The sequence below is a fragment of the Macrobrachium rosenbergii genome, chromosome 31 (genome assembly GCF_040412425.1).
Source record: "Macrobrachium rosenbergii isolate ZJJX-2024 chromosome 31, ASM4041242v1, whole genome shotgun sequence".
Classification (NCBI taxonomy): Eukaryota; Metazoa; Arthropoda; class Malacostraca; order Decapoda; family Palaemonidae; genus Macrobrachium; species Macrobrachium rosenbergii.
Genome location: NC_089771.1, coordinates 8462999 through 8484392, shown reverse-complemented (window position 1 = coordinate 8484392; position 21394 = coordinate 8462999).

Here is a 21394-nt window from a genome sequence, read left to right as displayed (position 1 = left end):
TCCCTGATGTGAGGTTTACAGAGCTTTGTGCTGGCTCTCAGAACTGGAGATGCATGTCCCTGATGTGAAGTTTACAGAGTTTTATGCTGGCTCTCAGAACTGCAGAGCTTTGTGTTGGTCAGAACTAGATGCATTGATGTGAGGTTTACAGAGCTTTTGTTGGCTCTCAGAACTGGAGATGCATATCCCTGATGTAGGATACAGAGCTTTTGAGACTTGATGCATATCCCTGATGTGAAGTTTTTTACTTTGTTTCTGAGAGAATACAGAGCTTTATGACTAGAGACTTGATTTTATTATGCTCCAGAATTTGTCTAGGCAGGCCTTCCTGAATCATGGTACCTTTGAGAAATCACTAGAATGTCAACTGATTTTACAGTTGATATACCTGATCTTGGGTAACTTAAGACACTGGTCATGATGTGGGTTAATAAGTTCCTGGGTTTTATAATGATGTGCACTTACCTTTCTGGATGTCAGTGGAACTTGAGGTTTTCCGAGTGTTGATATGGTAATGTAATTCAAGAAGCCTACTGATATGTAGTTTAGGAATAAATAAGTCCTTTTTATGATGTTGGTTTGTGGCTTAACTCAAGTCCTTGTTCGTGATGCCTTGGGATTCAAAGTGTTATTCCATTATTGTAAAGGTTTGGAATACAAGACAGATCAAAGTTTGGTGTTTTTAAACTAATGCCGGAAATAAGTTTGGCTAATTTTAAGAGTTGTACTTTATTTTTTCAGTTTGTAAGAGTAGATATTGGTGTACAGGAATGGGATAGTGATTGTGGAACATCATCATGTAGAACTTTTTTAAAAACTGGTTTATGACAATGGATTATGAAATACAGACAGATTTAGTTTGGGATACTGGTGTTGAACATTTAGATAATGTTTGTGATAACCTGGAATTTTAGTGACATTTGAGTTCAGTCTTCAGGCCTTGCTTGTGATAATCCCTGGGATGTCTTTTTAGTGCTCGATGATAGAATCAGGATTCATCATCATTAGTATCATCTGAATACATGATGCAAAGTTTTAAGGACAGGAGAGGTTTGCTGGTGTTTGAAACGAGTCCAGGATTCAGGAAAAATACTGGTTCAAGATCAATTAGGTTTCAGGAAGATTTCCCCCCAGAAAGCCCCTGCAGATTTGGTTTAGAGAGGTCTCTTGGTTTATGATAGTTTTGGTTTTATAAAGTCTTTTAGTCTGTGATAATTTCATTTTTTCACTGAAGTTTGCTGAAGTTTGTTTGGCACTTTTTCTTTCAGGAAGTTTGTCATTTGTGATACTGTACTTGCTCACTTTTAGAAAGTCAATTTATCTTTGAATCTTAGTCTTGGGAAGTCTTGATTCTCCATGCTACTGTGCTTTCAGAAAGTCTGCTTTTGATATTTTTGTATTAAGGAAGTTCCTTGGTTTGTAACACCTTTGGGTTTAGATTTGCATCTATTTTGAGACATTCTCTCTAAAAGTAATTCTGGTAGTTTATGCCATATCTTTTTTATTTAAAATGTCTGTGTGTTGCTTGTACTTTCATGTAGTCTGTTAGTCTGTGGCTGTTTTGCCTTCAGGAAGTCTGTTAACTTTAATGGTTGTGCCTTCACAGAATCTGTTAACTTTAATACTATAGCTTTCAAGATGTTTGGATTTGTGGGCTTTTGCCTGAAGAGTCTGTTAAAATTTTTGCTAGTAGGTCTGTTACTTTGTAATTTTGCTGGTAGTCTGTTAGTTATATTACCTGATCATTCTTAGAAGTCTTGCTAGTTTGTATTTTTGATGTAGAAAGTCTGTTACTTTGGAATTTTGGGGGCTAGAAAATGTAGTAGTTAGTGATTTGGGGGTTGGGCAAGAAAGTCTGTTAGGGAGTTTGTTTTGGCTGTGAAGTCTGTTATTTTGTGTGTGTTTTTCATAGAAGTCTGTTAGTTTGCTGTTTTCTCTGCCAAGAAGTATATATTCTTGTTTGGGAGAGTTTTTGATTAGAATACCTATTAGTTTAGAGCTCCTACTAGGCTTCAGGAGTCAATTGCTTAAAATGCCTTTATATTTCGTGAATTTTATGCTCAGGAAGTTTTGCCCCAAAAGTGGGTCATTTCAAAAGAGTTTTTTTCATTTTGTGCCTGGAAAGGTCGTCTATTTGAGAGAGTTTTTGCCAAAAAAATGTGTATCTTTGGAGGAGAGTGTTAGTTTTACTTTAAAAATTTTTATTTAGGAGGTTTTCCCAGGAAAATGTGTTTAAATGGAAGTGATTTTTGTCCATTGTGATAGTTCTTGAAAGTCTTTTTTGCCTGGAAAGTGTTAGTGTTATCAATTCCGAGGTTGTTTTCACCCAGGAAGTGTTATTTAAAGTGAGTTTTTTGGGGAAGAAAGTTTTGTTGATTCAAGGGAGGTTTTTGTTCTGACTGGAAAATTATTAGATAGTGATTTTTGGGGTTTGAAAGTATGTTGGTTTGCAAGTTTTCAACACAGTATATCAATTTGTGTTTTTTTTTTCTTGGTCAGGAAGTCTTTTAGCACGTTTCTTTTTGTTATGAGTTTTCATTTTGCCTGTTAGTGTGGGTGAAAATTTTTCCACAGAAAATGGAGTTCATTTGTTTGAAAAGTTTGTCAGTGTGGGAGCCAGAGTTGATTTTGGCCAGGAAGTGGAGACTTTCTACCTAAAAATGTTAGTTTGTGCTCATTTTTTGACAGTGCTTGTTCATCAGTTTTCTGCCCATAAAAGTCTTTCTTTATCTATCTAGAGTGTGCTTTTATATAAAAAAGTCAGTTCGATTGAGATTTTTGTCTACAAAGTGTGTCAGTTAGATTTTATTACCTAGAAAGTGTCTTTTTTTTTTTAGGACCATATGGTATGTCAGCTCCGGTGTTTTTTTTTTTTTTTTTTTTTTTGTCCAATAAAACTCTCAAGAATAGAGGTTCAGTATTCTCTTAAAGAATTAGGTTATAAAGATGAATACTGTGTCAACAAAAAGATAAAAGGTAAAGATTTAGTGTGTCCTAAAAGCTGACAAAAAAAGTTAAGTTTTTGAAACTTGATAAGTATTTTTTTCCTAACCAGTATTCATTCTTTGGTTGTGATTGTTGCAACGATACACCCTGTCGTATTGGTCCATATGAAAAGGTAATGTCCATTATTCTGTAGCCCTGTACTTGATCATTTTAACATTTTCATTGTTCTAGTATGCAAAAGAGTCATAATCAAATTCAGCAGTTTTCATTTTTAGCCAATTTTTAGTCACGTGGCCCAATTCTGATCAGCATGTCAATTTTTATTGTCAATAAAAGGATTTTTTATTGTTCAATAACTGTTTTTCAAAGTCTTGATGATAGGAATGATAAAAGGTTATGAAACGATTTTTCTTAATCTTCAGTCCTGTTCTGATGATCAGTAAAAAAGACAATGGATGATTATTTTCAAAGTCTTAATGTTGTTAAAACTGGACAAGCTTGCCCAAAAAGATTTCTTTTAGTCATTGCCTCAAATGAGCCTAACATAACCCTGATTACCTACATAATTTCCTGTTAAAGAACTGTACCCAAATTCAAACAAATTACCTGTTAAAGAGCTTATCCGATTTAAATGTTTGGACAGTTTTCTCCATAATTACCTGGCAATGGAATGGATTTTTGTAAGATGTATCACACACAACCTAAACTGGCCTGGTGGTCCACGTGCACAGTGAAGGTTGACGTTAGTCCGACCTGCTGCCCTGCTGGGGGAGGAAGAACTCAGGGCAGGAGGACATTAGCTTTGCACGTCTCTGACCATTTACCTGACTCAATCACTTACATTGAATGGTGTCATTAAGCCTGTAAGACGAATTTGTGGTTTTTTGGGGAGGGGGAGTGCCTCAAGGCACGCTTGTTCCACCTGAAGGGGTTTGGGTCACTTGTCTGCTTTTGGGGGGACTGTATGTGTCTTGGTGTAATTAATTGCTTTTGTTGTAACAAAAAGACTGGAGGATGACTTGTAATTTGAAGTAAAATAAAGTTAATTAGATTTTCTTTGGTTTATTTGTACCAAATTAGTAAATTTAGTTCTGAATAATTAAGTATTTTGGTGCATGTTAGAGTAACAGGCTAAGCCTAAAAATACAGTTTAAATAACTTTAGTCTGCGAAAATTTTTATTTAAAAATGTAAAGTAAGCACATTAACAAAATACGAAAATGCAGCCAACAAATTATTTTGAAGATAGATTGCAACTAATCAGCAAAAAATGCTGTCTAAATACAGTACATAAGCAAAATTATTTAATGTGTACATTTCTCTAGTAAATAAATTCCCTCTAATCGTGGAACTTGGCGTCTTTCAAGTTATAATTAAACACATTGCATCATCAAATTCACATAGAAAAAGTTAGTCAGGCAAAGGTGTTTGAAGGAACGAAATCTAATGATAAAATTAAGTGAAAATGGATCATTTCAGTATTAAAAGTTTCAACTAAATGGAACTAACTTGAAAAAATAGTCAATGAATCTGAAGTCACTCATATAGGGCATTTCTACATTGGATGGGGTGTCACAGGAGCCTATTTTTTCGAGATATTTCAGCACTTTTCCGTCAAATCTTGATGTCAAAATGGCAATATTTGTGTCAAATTTAAGTCTCTCATGTTTAAAATCATGATTAGACCAATTTTGCCGCCATTATTGAAATTTTGATATCAAATTTGACGTCAGAATGCTGGAAGATGTCAGAGAACAGTCTGTGTGAGACCTTTAAAAATCTAAGTTATTTTAGTCAAATCAGTATTAAAGAAAATTAAGTCAGTTTTATATATAAATATACCTGATAATGGAGGATAAAATAGCCGTATCAATTAATATTTACAAGTAAAATGATCCTGCACAGCTCTCAAAGTCAAGAATTCTGTCAGGGACAGAGTCAATGTCAGATGGCTAAGACGTTCGAGATATATTTATCTTCGTTACCTTCTTTTGCTTAGTTGTTCCCTGTTTTCTATGAGGGTTGTCTAAGACTCATTTTCTAGTTAAGAAGACGTTAGAGGAACTCTTTCGATTTCGAAATCTCAAAGAAAAACGGAAAGCAGAATGCCAGAGTGTATGTTTACGCCCAGTAGATTTCTTCCAAGTTATCCACAGAGGAACTGGACTTGGGAGATATTTTGGCCTTTATGCTTCGAGATGAAATTCTGGCTGTAAAAGTCTACGGGGTTGAACACTCCGTGTTTCATTAGACCCTACAGGTCAAGCAAGCATTTGCCTAGGTACGAAAACAGGCCCTTCAGAGCAAACGTAAGCTAAGGCTTGTCTCGTTGGTAACTTGACCACGCCCATCTTGGGAGACTCTGTCCTTACGTTTTCTTTGACATTTGAAAGGGTCTATACAACACAGAAAACTGAAGGACATTTGGGAAAAACAGAAGTATTTATGAGGCTTTTTCCCATCTTGGCCAATCAGCTGTCAGCTTAGAAAACTTACGCTCTTTGGGTCGACTTAAAAGTTGGTACCCGACTGGCTGTATACATCCTGCTGGGGGCATTCCTCCCTTCGGGGCATTGCAATGCTGGCTCCAAGGAGAAAAAAAATATAATTTTTATCATCATTATCAAGAGTACCCTCCCCTACCTTTGAAATTATTTCTTGGATTTCAATAAAAGACTGTCCGGTTATCTAATGGTTTTTATTTCCTCTCTATATTCTACATAGTTTTTCTACATTACGTCATCAACTATGACGTCACAACCTTGATTACTATGCATGGCTTATGTAAATGGAATAATGACGTCACAACCTAACATTGAGAATTGGAATGACGTCACAACCTTCATTCCTATACATGGCTTTTGAATGGAATGTCACAATTTTGACTATACATTTTCTGAATGGAATGACGTCACAACCTTGACTACAAATTTTCATTTGAACGGAATAATCAATGACGTCATATTCATTCATGACCACCTACAGGGGCAGTTCTCTGATGACGTCATTTAGCAGTACTTCTACGCTAGCCTTTTTCTCTAACCATTCTGATGGACTTTTTTATCGATAATCTTGAGTTTTATGGGATAGTCCTTATCAATTTTTTTACCTATATTCGTAAGTTTCTAATTTTTAAAAATTTACTTAGGCCTAGTCTATTGCCTAAATCTGGTATAATCAAATCTTTGATTTTAGCCTCAATAGAAACTTTTTTAGCTTTTCTAAGCAATGTTTCATTTTAATTTTTAAAATCCTTTTAAAAAGTCTCAAGTACCATTTTAAAAGTCATTGTGACTTTTGGCTGGGTTCATGGTTTCATCTTTAAGTCTTTGAGCCTGGAATTAGAGAGTTGAGAGAGAGAGAGACCAGACTACAAGAAATAGAGAGAGAGAGAGAGAGAGAGAGAGAGAGAGAGAGAGAGAGAGAGAGAGAGAGAGAGAGTTTTACCACACTACAATGAAATATTACGAGAAATATTAGAGAGAGAGAGAGAGAGAGAGAGAGAGAGAGAGAGAGAGAGAGAGAGAGAGAGAGAGAGAGAGAGTGAGTTTTACCAGACTACAATGAAACAGTGAGAAATATTGAGAGAGAGAGATTTAGAGAGAGAGAGAAATACACACTACAAGGAAATAGCACGAGAAAGAGAGAGAGAGAGAGAGAGAGAGAGAGAGGAGAGAGAGAGAGAGAGATAGAGAGAGAGAGAGTTTTACCAGACTACAATAAATGTACGAGAGAGAGAGAGAGAGAGAGAGAGAGAGAGAGAGAGAGAGAGAGAGAGAGAGAGAGAGAGAGAGAGACAGAGAGTTTTACCAGACTACAATGAAATATTACGAGAAATATTGAGAGAGAGAGAGAGAGAGAGAGAGAGAGAGAGAGAGAGAGAGAGAGAGAGAGAGAGAGAGAGTTTTACCAGACTACAAGGAAATATGAGAAATATTGAGAGAGAGAGAGAGAGAGAGAGAGAGAGAGAGAGAGAGAGAGAGAGAGAGAGAGAGAGAGAGAGAGTTTTACCAGACTACAAGGAAATAGCATGAGAAATATTGAGAGAGAGAGAGATACTACAGAGAGAAAGAGAAATGAGAGAGAGAGAGAGAGAGAGAGAGAGAGAGAGAGAGAGAGAAACATGGGTTTAGAAAAAAACACAAATATTTTTATTCAAAAAAAAAAACTGAAACTCCTTAAAACAAAACTAACAATGTACTTGACACAAAACATCCAAATCTCTTCTTCGTATTCCAGACGAACTCATTCTGCCTTTTCAAACATTCTCAGAAAAGACGAATAATCATGACTCAAAAATGGCAGTTACTTAGTGAAATGTACTTACATTATACAGATAGTAAATGATAATTATAGTAAAAGGGCACATCTTACAGAGAGTATTTTGGCCAATCACGCCCTTTACTTTGTACCAACATAATCCCCAATAACTTTATATGTTTGGTTAAAACAAAACTACCCCAAGGAAGTGTTAGCCATGATATTTATCCAAGTTAAATTTGCACTGCAGTTGATAAATTCAATTTTCCATTATAAACATTATTTTAAATCTTTATATGAAATGGCCCCTGGTGCTAGAAAGACTTCAGAAAAGACAATTTTCAGTCTCGTTCTGTGAGAGGAAAATCAACAATAGACAATCTTTATAAAGAGGCATCTACATGAAAGTACCAAGCAAAAAGAGAAGGTCCCCATTACAAACATTCTTCTAACTCTTTATATGAATGGGACCCCCTAGTGCTAGAAAGACTTCAGATACAAATGTCAGTCTGGTTTTGCAAAAGGAAAATCAGCAATACAGCATCTTTATACAGAGGCATTTACATGCAAGTACCAAGCAACTAAGGGCTTTTTATACAGTATATGTTCATGGACCTAAGAGGGTATCTGACAGAGTTTTCTGGAACCCAAAGGGTACTGGCCTCTTTGTACAGGGCACGAGGGTACCAACAACAAGAAAACAAACTTTAATATGAGTTTTCAGAAAATTCTTTTATTATTATGTATTATTATTATTATTATTATTATTATTATTATTATTATTATTATTATTATTATTATTATTATTATTATTATTATTATTAAAAGATGTCCAATTCATATGGAACAAGCCCACCATAGGGCCACTCACCTGAAATTCAAGCTTCCACAGAATATGGTGTTCATTTGAAATCATAGTCTTGGCAGATGCCACAAAGGAATACAAAAATGAAGGCACTCCTGGGAGGAGCCTATATGGGCAGGACCTGGTCTCAACAGCAGAGACAAGCAGAGGAAAAGGACTGAATGTTGAAGTGGAATGGAGAAGAATGAAATCGTGTCTGTTTAACCAAGTTTATGGGTGAATGTAAAAGGACAAAGTGAAAATATCCTGTCAAGAAAATGGCTCTGATGATGCTGTGAGATGAGAGGTTTTGCAGGGAATGAAATAACATGAATCGAAGGTAAAAAATTTTTGCAAGAGATGCTTTGGACCAGTGACGCTAAAAAAACAGACAAGACACAGGGATTGACAGGTGACCGAGAATGGAAGGGGGGGGGGAGGAATTAAGGCCAAAAATTATTAAGACTTGGAAATGACAAAATGGCTGGATGAAGGAAAGCACATATGAACACCAGGACAGGAAATACACATACCAGACAGACGAGCTTGAAAGAACTCAATACGTATTTTAAACTGTACAGCAGAAACCAGATACAAGACTAAATAAGATGATGTTGAGGATGAGACTAAGTTCACACTTATGATGAATTGCATTTTCATTAGAGGTTATCTTCTGAACTCTATTATGAATCCTTCAATGGTCATAGGCAAAACACAGTTCATGAGAGAGAGAGAGAGAGAGAGAGAGAGAGAGAGAGAGAGAGAGAGAGAGAGAGAGAGAGAGAGAGAGAGAGAGACTAACAATGTTAAATCATGAATCCTTCAAAGAGAGAGAGAGAGAGAGAGAGAGAGAGAGAGAGAGAGAGAGAGAGAGAGAGAGAAGAGAGAGAGTTTTCAACTGAGAAGAGAGAGAGAGAGAGAGAGAGAGAGAGAGAGAGAGAGAGAGAGAGAGAGAGAGAGAGAGAGAGAGAGAGAGAACAATGAGAAAATCAATGTCACAAAAAAAAAACTGAATCGAAATCCTTCACAAAAATGGTAAAGAAAGCCAGTTCATGAGAGAGAGAGAGAGAGAGAGAGAGAGAGAGAGAGAGAGAGAGAGAGAGAGAGATGTAAAAGCACATGAATGTTAAATCATGAAAACAATGGTCCTAAGTCAAGTTAAGAGAGAGAGAGAGAGAGAGAGAGAGAGAAGAGAGAGAGAGAGATAAAAAACAAACAATGTTAAATCATGAAATGCCTTCAATGGTCCTAGTTCAAAGCCTAGTTCAGAGAGAGAGAGAGAGAGAGAGAGAGAGAGAGAGAGAGAGACATGAGAGAGAAGAGAGAAAGAGACAAAAAACAATTAAAACAAAATTCTCTTTAATGAAATGGTTAAAAGACTTCAGATACAAATGAGAGTTTTTCAAAGGAAAATCAGCATCAATCTTTAGACAGCATTGGTCCTAATGGACTTTGAAATGAGAGAGGAGACTGAGTAAAAGTTTTCAGAAATGAAAATCTTGAGAGACAAGAGAAAGAGAGATTAGAGATTCAGAGATGAATCAAAATAATATAAGTTCAAACTCCTTCAATGGTCCTAAAAAAAATGGTAGTTCATTAGATCAGAGAGAGATAAGAGACAAAAAGAGAGAGAGATGAGAGAAGAGAGAATCTTTCAATGAAATGGTCTGAAACAATGTTAAAAAATGAAAAGTCCTGTTTCAAAGGAAATAGAGAGAGAGAGTTGAAACAGAGAGAGAAACAACAGGAAAGAGAGAGAGAGAGAGAAGAGAGAGAGAACTAACAATGTTAAATCATGAAGAGAAATGGTTAAATCATTAAATGTGCAAAGCCTAGTTTTAAGAGAGAGAGAGAGAGAAGAGAAACCAGAGAAGAGAGAGAGAGAGAGAGAGAGAGAGAAAGTCAGAGATGGAAATCAAAAAATCATGACTCCTTCAATGGAACTAGACCAAAGGTCCTGAAAGTTCACTTAAAGAGAGAGAGACATTTGAAACAAGACTAAAGAGAGAGAGAGGAGAGAGAGAAGGATGAGATCACTAAGGTTAATGTTAAATCATGAATCCTTCAATGGTCCAGGCAAAAAGTTCAGAGAGAGAGAGAGTTGAGAAGAGAGAGAGAGAGAGAGAGAGAGAGAGAGAGAGAGAGAAGAGAGAGACACAATGTTAAATCATGAATCCTTCAATGGTCCTAATGCAATGCCTATGAGAGAGAGAGAGAGAGAGTTTTAAAGCAAACAATCATGAATCCTTCAATGGTCCTATGCAAAGCCTAGTTCATGAGAGAGAGAGAGAGACCAAGAGAGAGAGAGAGAGAGAGAGAGAGAGAGAGAGAGAGAGAGAGAGAGAGAGATAAAGCAAACAATGTTAAATCATGACTCCTTCAATGGTCCGCAAATGCCAAATTCTAGAAGAGAGAGAGAGAGAGAGAGAAAGATGTGAACAAGATGTATCCTTCAATGGTCCTAAGCATGGGACGAGCAAGAGAGAGAGAGAGAGAGAGAGAGAGAGAGAGATGAGACTAACAATGTTAAATCATGAATCCTTCAATATGGTCCCAATGCAAAGCCAAGTTCATAGAGAGAGAGAGAGAGAGAGAGAGAGAGAGAGAGAGAGAGAGAGAGAGAGAGAGAGAATGAACTAACAATGTTAAATCACGAATCCTTCAATGGTCCTATGCAAAGCCTAGTTCATGAGAGAGAGAGAGAGAGAGAGAGAGAGAGAGAGAGAGAGAGAGAGAGAGAGAGATGAAGAAACAGAGAATAAAATTAATGGTAGAGGAGAAGGTACAATTTAAAAACAAAAGAAACACCTGTCATCCTAAGAATAGGAGCCAAAAAGATCCCATATCAAAACTGATATTCAACACAAGACTTTACGTAGAACAAAACGTATTCTGAAAATGGGGAAATAAACAGCAAATATAAAACTATAAAAAAAATCTAAACAGAGAAACCTACCAAAAATTCTAAGTCCCACACAAAACCAAAACTTGCACAAACAAGACATAACTTGAGGACTTTAAACAAAAGAGAAAAGTGTTCATTAGTTAATTATCCTGCTCATATATAAAATTTAGGCCCAATCATAGCTGGGACCTATCAGGTCACTCAAAATGGGGAAATAAATTCAGAGGTTTAACAGGAGGACAAACTTTTGCAAACTTTGAAACAATTGTTAAGAAAGGGTGGAAAGGTAAGATGGAAGAAAGAGAATATGAACGGAGGTACACAAAAAGGAATGAAAGGGGTTGCAGCAAAGGTCATAATATGGGCACTGCGTGAGGTGCAGTACAGTGCACTGGCCGCCTTACGGGATCTTGGGTCGTGGCCCATTTGAAATGATGATTTTGCTGTAATATTTCTTACACAAACACACAACCATGTCTAACACTTCCTATACTTTGGAAATCCATCCCTACTTTACTTCAAGTGCAATAAGGCCAAAACACATTAAGTTCGCTTGATACACAATAAATACAGATATACAATATTGTATTTGCTCTACAGAGCAAACGTCAATATTACCTCTGAATAAATTTTCATTTAGTGAAACTCCAAGACTGCAGAGAACCAATCATATTTGCATGTCTGAGATTTAAGTGACGAAAAATATATTTTTTATGAAGACTTTTACAAATAATTTTCTTTCAGCATTTAGCTTTTAAGCATTTAACTTTACAGAATGTAATATATCTAGATTCACAGTCGAGGTTCACATTCAATACATTATGATATTTCTATCTTTGGCATATGAATATTATTATTATATATACAACTTGATCCCTATACAACATAAACAATGACAATATTTTCCTCTTAAAACAATACAGAAATAAAAAATATATATATATATATATATATATATATATATATATATATATATATATATATATATATATATATATATATATATATATATATATATATATATATATATATATATATATATATATATATATATATATATATATATATATATATATATATATATATATATATATATATATATATATATATATATATATATATATATATATATATATATATATATATATATATATATATATACAATATGTTTATTTATATATACCTATACATACATATATATACATATATATATGAATCCATTTACCAACACTAGCCTTACAAAATAACCTTGTCTGTGTTCCAGGGGAACAAACCTCTCATCTTCGCTTGTGCTTGAAGAGCAGAAGAACCAAACGTCTATTTCACCTATAAAGAGATGTTGGGTTTGTCTTAAACGAACTGCAGGATAAACCACCCTCGCCCACACGACCGGGCAAGGCCCTGGAGGAGGCATAGATACTCGTCAAACATTAGCCAGATTAAGGGGAAGGATAAAAATCACAATAGTAATTAGATATCTTAATACTAAGCCAGCAAAATGGATGGACAGTAAACATCTGAGAGGGACAAGAAACGACGGGGAAGAGGAAGTACCCATTACAGTGTACTGGTAACAATGTCAAAATACTGAATAAACAAACAACTCTGGTAAGGGGTATTATTATTATTATTATTATTATTATTATTATTATTATTATTATTATTATTATTATTATTATTCAGAAGATGAGCCCTATTCATATGGAACATGCCCACCACAGGAGCCACTGACTTGAAATTCAAGCTTCCAAAGTATATTATGGTGTTCATTCGAAAGAGGTAACAGAAGGTAATGGGAAATACAGAGAGAGGAGATCAGTTATTAGAAGATAAATTAACAAATATATAAAGAAATCAACAAAAGTGTGGGTAAAATATTAAAATACAAGTTGAACTGTATTAGGGTAGTAATGCATTGCATCTTCGCTTGAACTTCTGAAGTTCCAAAACTTATTCGTAAAAGTTGAAAACCCAAGCACAGTTACAGACTGAATTTAAAGAACTACCAGGATCATGAAATGACTGGGAGCAGTCATAGTAACACGAAAGGCAAAAGAAGTGCTAAATTATTGATCAGTTCACTGTACACAGCACATCAAAGCCAACCAAATTAAACAGACGAAAAAAAATGAATGTCGAATGTAAAGAAGGTTTGAAAGGTGTAGGAGGAGAAGTGCAGTTGCATTATGAAACAATTATTAAGAAGGGTGGAAAGTAAGGTGGAAGAAAGAGAATATGAATTGGAGGTACAGTAAAAGGAATGAAAGCAGTTGCAGCTAGGGGCCGAGGGGTTGCTGCCAAGAACCTAAAGTATTGCTTACAGTGCACGGCGTGAGGTACACTGACTGCACTAGGCTATTCCCTAAGGGGGAAAGTGTTTGTAGGAGTGTGAAATAAACAGATGAGATAAAGGGCTCACACTAGCATAGGAAGGTCTGACCAGTTGCTCTCACTGGGGGCATTCAGGCATAAGCAAATATGAAATGTTTGTACCCTCTACTCCAGTAATATTACTGTGAGATACATAGAGTGCCTTCTTAGGTAATATTACAATCAACACTCACGTGAGATATTAGTATTTAACTTATCTGCCAAATGAAAGTGTGCCAAACCGTACACATTAATTATATCCTACATGAAAAAATAATGAAATACAACTTATTACATGAAAAGCAAAATACACTGACAGATGTAACTTATTACATGAAAGGCAAAATCCACTGATACTAAGAGGCAGATATAATGTAAAATTAATACATCCTAGAGTATTTTTTTACCTTGACAAGAATTGTTATTTTTTTTAGGGCCAGAACGATAAATGTTCATTTTCCCTTTTTCAGTGAGTGCCAAGCCCTTACATTCAGGGGCCACCAGACTAAAGAAAAGCCCTCTTGAATAATGCAAACAATAATTGCCTAATTCTGTTATTCATAAAGTCAGAACGAGGAACATCATGGCACAGCAATTTAACAGCAATCGAACAGCCCTCCTGGCCAAAAAACAAAGGTCACTTCTTTGTTTTTCAAAAAAGTAAATTTTCTGCTGATTTTTCTTCATCCGATGAGCTGGAACTTCAATTCCTGTGTGCAATGTCTCTGTCTGTCAGTGAGTGATCCCAGCTTCTGAAATATACCTGGAAAGCAAAGAACTTACTTTAGAATTCAAAGCATGACTGTCATCTCGACACCTCACAGACTTCCTTTTCTAAATCAACTCTGGATATGAATTCAAATCATGGTACTTTAAACTCCTATGCATGAAGATGTCAGGAGATACAAATCTCTATGACCACTGCTTCAAGATGTGTCTGCTGACTTTACCTTGGGTATGTACTGAGAGAGAGAGAGAGAGAGAGAGAGAGAGAGAGAGAGAGAGAGAGAGAGAGAGAGAGAGAGAGAGAGTTACAAGGAGTTACAAGGATTAGGATGCCTCAAAGACTTATTAGTCCATCCGAGGAGACATCATGTGCTCACTTATCTCTAGGAGCAGGTTTTACTGTTCATTCACAGTGTTCTAATGATTTTGTCTAACTTTCTTTTAAACTCTTCCACACTGTTGCTGTTTACAAATTCTGGTGGCAATTTATCCCATGTGTCACATATCTTGTATGTAAAGAAGTTAACACAATGAGAGAGAGAGAGAGAGAGAGAGAGAGAGAGAGAGAGAGAGAGAGAGAGAGAGAGAGAGAGAGAGAGAGAGAGAAATAATCTGAGGAAGGATCTGATAAGTCTCAGAAAATGTACTGAGGCGACTGAGAAAAATATTTCAAATCGATTACTGTCACTCTGGCTCTGTTGAGGTTAACTAGATGAGAGAGAGAGAGAGAGAGAGAGAGAGAGAGAGAGAGAGAGGACTATGATGTTTGGAATCCTTGAGAAGGATTCTGGTGTGTCCTGCATGAAGGAAGGATGCCTTGTATGTGTGGAAGGTTGTATGATGAAGGCTGTGGATGGAGAATGTGGATGGATGGTTGTATGTGGATGAAAGGCTGTGGGTGAAGGAAGAAGGCTGTGGGTGGATGAATGTTGTGAATAGAGAACTGTCGGAGGGTTGTGGGTGGAGGACCATTTGTGGAGGATTGGGATTGTGGGTGGAAGGATGTAGGTGGAGAGTTATGGGTGGATAGCAAATGGATGGTTGTGGTTTGATGGCAGTGGGAGGATGGTTGTGGTTGTAAGGTAATGGGTGAATGACTGTGGATGAATGGTTATGGGTGAAGGGCTATTGGTGGGTGACTGTGAGTGGATGGGTGTGGGTACAAGGTTGCAGGTGGAAAGTTGTGGGAGGGAGGTTGTGGGTGGATGGGTGTGTGGAAGGTTATGGTGTATGGCTGCAAGTGGATGGTTGTGGGTAGAGTTTGTAGAAGGTTGTTGATTGAAGGTTGTGTATGAAGGGTTGTGGACAGAACGTCGTGGGTGAATGGTGTTTGGTGGAGGGTTGTGGGTGGAAGGTTGTAGTGGATGATTGTGGATGAGGGTTGTGTGTTGATGACTGTTGGTGTAGGGTTGTGGGCAGCAAGTTGTTAGGGGAAGGTTAGTGGTGTGGGATTGTGGGTGGATGATTGTAGGGGAGGGTTGCAGGTGGAAGGTTGTAGTGGATGGCTGTGGATGAGGGTTGTGGGTTGATGACTGTTGGTGTAGGGTTGTGGGCAGCAGGACGTTAGGGAAGGTTACTTGTGTGGGATTGTGGGTGGATGATTGTAGGGGAGGGTTGTGGGTGGAAGGTTGTAGTGGATGGCTGTGGATGAGGGTTGTGGGTTATGAGGTTGGTAGGGTTGTGGGTGGATGATTGTTAGGGAAGGTTTGTGGGTTGATGATTGTAGGGGATGGTAGATGGAGGGTTGTATGGATGGATGTTGGTGGTGTTGTGGAGTTATAGGTTTAGGATTGTGGGATGGTTTGGTTTTGGGTTGATGACTTGGGTGGATGGATGTTGATGGGTGCAGGTGCAGGGTTATAGGTGGATAGTTGTGGGTGGAGGATTATAGGTGGAGGGTTGTGGGTGGATGATTGTGACTTGGGTTGTGGGAGGACTGTGGGTGGATGTGGGCTGTTGTGATCAGAGGGTTGTAGGTGGAGTGTTGTGTGTGTGTGCGTTTGAGAGAGGGAGAGAATATAATCACTCATCAAAATAATAACCTTACCATAAGAATAATAACCAAAATGGGTTATTATTCTTCAAAACGAGTTTTAAATAATATAAATCAACAACCAATGCCTTTGTTATAAATCTGACTAACTTCGTTTAGTAAATATTAAAATAGAAATTTATCTTAAAGTGAATATGTCTTAATCTATGGACGTCATGAATTCTGGACTAAAAACAAGTGTGACCTGTCCTTTGTACATTCCATTTCTGAGGATGAATTTCCTGTCTTCCTCAGCCTTTTCTGAAGTGCCAAAACTCCTTAATACAATCCAAAATTATCATTTTAAAAATACTCTTCTATAACTCTGTGTAAACAATGTAAATGAAAAGCAATTCAAATGACATACGGATGTCCCACTGACTCTGACTGAAGCTTCAACTTAATGATGGATTTCAATGCCTACAATGAAATGTTTTTTTTTTTTTCACTAATATCAAGAAACTGAAGCCTTATGTTTACCCTTATTATTGGTAGTAGGAGGTAGGTTAATGATGGGATTGTAAAAGGTAGGTTAATAATGGGATTGTAAAAGGTAAGTTGTTAATGGGATCGTAAAAGGTAGGTTAATAATAAGACAATAATAGGTACATTAATAAGGAGACAATAATAGGTAGGTTAATAATGAGACCGGGAAAGATAGGTTAATAATGAGACCGTAAAAGGTAGGTTAATAATGAGACAATAATACGTAGGTTAATAATGAGACCATAAAAGGTAGGTTACTAATGAGACCATAAGAAGTTTGTTAATAATGGGACTGTAAAAGGTAGGTTAATAATGAGACAATAATAGGTAGGTTAATAATGAGACCATAAAAGGTAGGTTAATAATGAGACCATAAAAGGTAGGTTAATAATGGGATTGTAAAAGGTAGGTTAATAATGAGACTGTAAAAGGTAGGTTAATAATGAGACCATAAAAGGTAGGTTAATAATGGGACTGTAAAAGGTATGTTAATAATGAGACTGTAAAAGGTAGGTTAATAATGAGACCATAATACGTAGGTTAATAATGAGACCATAATAGGTATGTTAATAATGGGATTGTAAGACCATAATGGGAGGTAAAAGGATTAATAATGGGACTGTAAAAGGTAGGTTAATAATGAGAATGTAAAAGGTAGGTTAATAATGAGTAAAAGGTAGGTTAATAATAAGAAGGTAAAAGGTAGGTTAATAATGAGACCATAAAAGGTAGGTTAATAATAAAGACCATAAAAGGTCAGGTTAATAATTATGGGACCATAAAAGGTAGGTTAATAATGAGACTGTAAAAGGTAGGTTAATAATGAGAATAATAGGTAGGTTAATAATGAGACCATAAAAGGTAGGTTAATAATGAGGATTGTAAAAGGTAGGTTAATAATGAGACCATAAAAGGTAGGTTAATAATGAGACCATAAAAGGTATTAATAATGAGACTGTAAAAGGTAGGTTAATAATAGGGGAATGACATAAAAGGTAGGTTAATAATGAGACCATTGTAAAAGGTAGGTTAATAATGAGACCATGGGGTAGGTTAATAATGAGACCATGAAAAGGTATGTTAATAATGAGAATGTTAATAATGAACCATAAAGGTAGGTTAATTGAGACCATTATAAAAGGTAGGTTAATAGTTAATAGAATAAAAGGCAGGTTAATAATGAGACCATTGTCAGTTCACTTCATTATAATATTTATAATGGAATGTCTGAAGCCAATATCATATATCAAGGTTATAAGATGTTTGACAAGTAAGGATTGACAATCTATGCCAAAATGAGACCTTAATATAGAAATTTTATTTTATAATGCAATAATTATTATATTTCACTAATGAAGAATGCTGACCCTAATGTTAATCCTGAGACATAAATGATCATATTCTAGGTTAATAATGAGAATGCATTATTAGGTTAATGAGTATCTGTTGTTAACCATTTACCAAGATGGGAATGCATTCTGTGTTAACCTACCATTTACAATAATGTTGGAATGCATTCCTGTAATATCATTTATGTATTTAGTTATTAAGATCTGTTTTACCATTTACCAAATGGGAATTGACAACCAAAAATGACCATTTACCATAATGGGAAAAATGCATTTTATAATACTATACTTTATGTATTTAGTTATTAAGTATCTGTTAATTATCATTTACCAAAATGAAGAATGCATTTGTGTTAACCTACTATTTACCATAATCAGAATGCATTCCTGTAACTATACTTTATGCATTTAGTTATTAAGTATCTGTTAACTTACATTTACCAAAATGGGAATGCATTAGAAATGTTTACCATTTACCATAATGGAAATGCATTCCTATAAACTATATTTTATGTATTTAGTTATTAAGTATCTGTTAACTTACCATTTACCAAAATGGGAATGCATTCCTGTGTTAACCTACCATTTACCATAATGGGAATGCATTCCTATAAACTATATTTTATGTATTTAGTTATTAAGTATCTTAACTTTCCATTTGCCAAAACGGGAATGCATTCCTGTGTTAACCTACCATTTACCATAATGGGAGTGCATTCCTGTATACTATACTTTATGTATTTAGTTATTAAGTATCTGTTAACCTACCATTTACCACAATGGAAATGCATTGCAACAGAAAAGGCTGTGGGACCATGAACTTGCCCAGCAAACTTCCACAGACTAGTGTATATATTATACATTAAACATTATGCATTGTACATTATACAGCAACATAAAGATCTCAGCACACAAGCAGGGGCTATGATGCAAGTGGTCTGATGTACCACATCACCTGAGAGGCTTACTGAGAGTTATGAAAAACATAATTGACCTGTATCTTCGATCAATTATTCTGCCCCTGCAACGATCACCTGAGTTTAGACCTTTCAAAATGATGCTTGGGTTCTCAAGTGATTAACAAATACCAAGAGGTAGATCCGTGATCAATTAAGTTTAGGTAGAAAGTGTGAAAACCACATCCTAGGCTAGTTTTTCATGGTCCCTCTGCCATTGTAATGAAAATATGTGAGCACGCAAACGTAAAGTAACCCTTCAATTTTTCACAATTAATAGACCAAAGGCGGGTGTTAGTACAGCCAAAATGAAGTCAAGGAAGAAGTGGCTAGGCTATGCTAACTCTAGGTTAGCCCAAAATCCTTGCCTCGTTCCCGGCACGGACCTGCCTATCGATCGTTTTTGGCCATTTTTTTGTACACTGAAAGTCTACTTGACTTCTGCCCTGTTTATGTCGCTAACGCATTTAATACCAACACTGCAAATTAAACACTTATGCATGCTGGAAGCTGAACGCTCACCAGTATTGAAGCAATTGTACACGCAGTGTAAACAATATAACCACACGTTCACTCAAACAGGGAAGGAAGGAAGGAAGGAAGGAATAAGGAAGGGAGGAAGGAATAAGAAAGGAAGGAAGGAGTAAGGAAGGAAGGAAGAAGGGTCTGTGTAAAAGCTCTCCCTGTATTCTCGTGCTAATTTGCTGGTGCTCGTTCGATTTCGCTTCATTCTGGGGATTGTCTAAATGACCCATTTTATAGCCCACGGTACAAAATAAGGCACCCAGCCTCAGTTAAATACGTTGCCACAAAACCTACAAGTGTACGTGAAAACTTACAGAAATTTAAGGAAGACTGAAGGTCAGTAGAATCAAAATGTTGATACGGAAGAACAATAGTGTATGTATGTATGCATGCATTCACACAAGTATATATGAATCCGAAATAGATACACAAATCCTTAAACACTTCTATAAATGACCTACCTCCTCTCGATTGGTGTATCCTGACGAGACCATGGTTGCAGTGCAGTTCCAACAATTTGAGCCGACCGTCTTCCAGCTCTGGAAAACCTGGAATGAAGGTCATAACAATATTCTGGACACTTTAGTTTTCTTAAGACTGAAATATTTCCACTCTGAGTGTCGAAGGAATATAATATATGATTAATATATATCCAACTATAAAACCTGTTATATCACATATATATATATATATTAATCTGAGTTATATAATTTCATGCTTTGGTGATGAAATGAAATATATGCCTTTGGTCATAGTCAACACATTAAACTTTCCCAGTAGCTGTTTAAGGTTGGTCTAGTTTATTAAAATATATCGCAAAAGTCACTGACCATTTCCCGTAATGTAACGGAAGACAGTATTTCATCAGGTATAAATGTCTTTTTAGTTTAAATGCCAGATCTCAAAAAGTCTGACCATCGTGATGTAATGGAAGACATTGGCATCAGGTATATAATGTCCAACAGGAGACTTATCGCCATTGGCACAATCCAACAGGAGACTTTCCTAAAGCCTCAATTAGCCCTCCTCTGAGGTGCCTGGTACTGTACCTGTAGCATTTAGACCATGCCTTCTGCATCGTGTTTCACACGACACACATAAATGCTATATTAGTTAACAATATTAAGTTATCTCACCAGCACTGCACCATGTACACCCTTTTCTGCATTGTCAAAAAAATTTCATTGATAACACCTGCATGCGGAGGTCTTCCTTGGAAATACCAACACAATAAGATTTGTATGTAATTTGTACTAAGTGATGTTTATATTTATTGCTGAACACAATTCTGGGCCATTTTGCTAGCACAGGGTGGGTCTGTTCTCCCCTATAACCCTTAGAAAGGGCCTAAACGTCACTAATTTTCTTCGCTTTTCTGAATTCACTCCACTTTCTGTCATCGGTGCCTGTCAAAGTAGATTCTAGAAATTTCTTTTGGGGGAATGACATTCCTAGCAAGACTTTCCCCTGCTGACTGTCCAACTCTGCCTCGCTGGTGTCTGGTTAAACTCGCACGGAAGCTTTAAAAATATGGCCAAATCTGTCCCCAAGAGGTCCTAACTCTTTCACTGTTTCATAGACACAATAACAATATATAGAATCACTAATGGTGAGGACAAATGTCGACCAACATTCTGAATTAAATGTTTAGACGTCGTTGCTTCACAGGCTTCTTGAAACGAACTGCATTCCCTCTGCGTGGCCTCACTCACCTCACCTGACTGTTTGATGTCTACGTCCACACAAATATCTTACCGAGGATTGTCCTTTGCCCATTCCGCTCATTTGTTAAAAAGAGCCTGTGGTCCTCCTTGTTGATCACGCGTTGGTCACGTAGTTAGCCATTGTCACCTGAACCTCCGAAGTTCCTCGTCTTCTTCTTCTTCTTCCTCTTCCAACTTGAGTACCAGAATCGGGGTCTATCTCTCGTCCTGTCTAACTAGAGATCAACGTTGTTTGCGTAATGTTGTCCCTCCTATGTAGCCCCCCTCCCCCC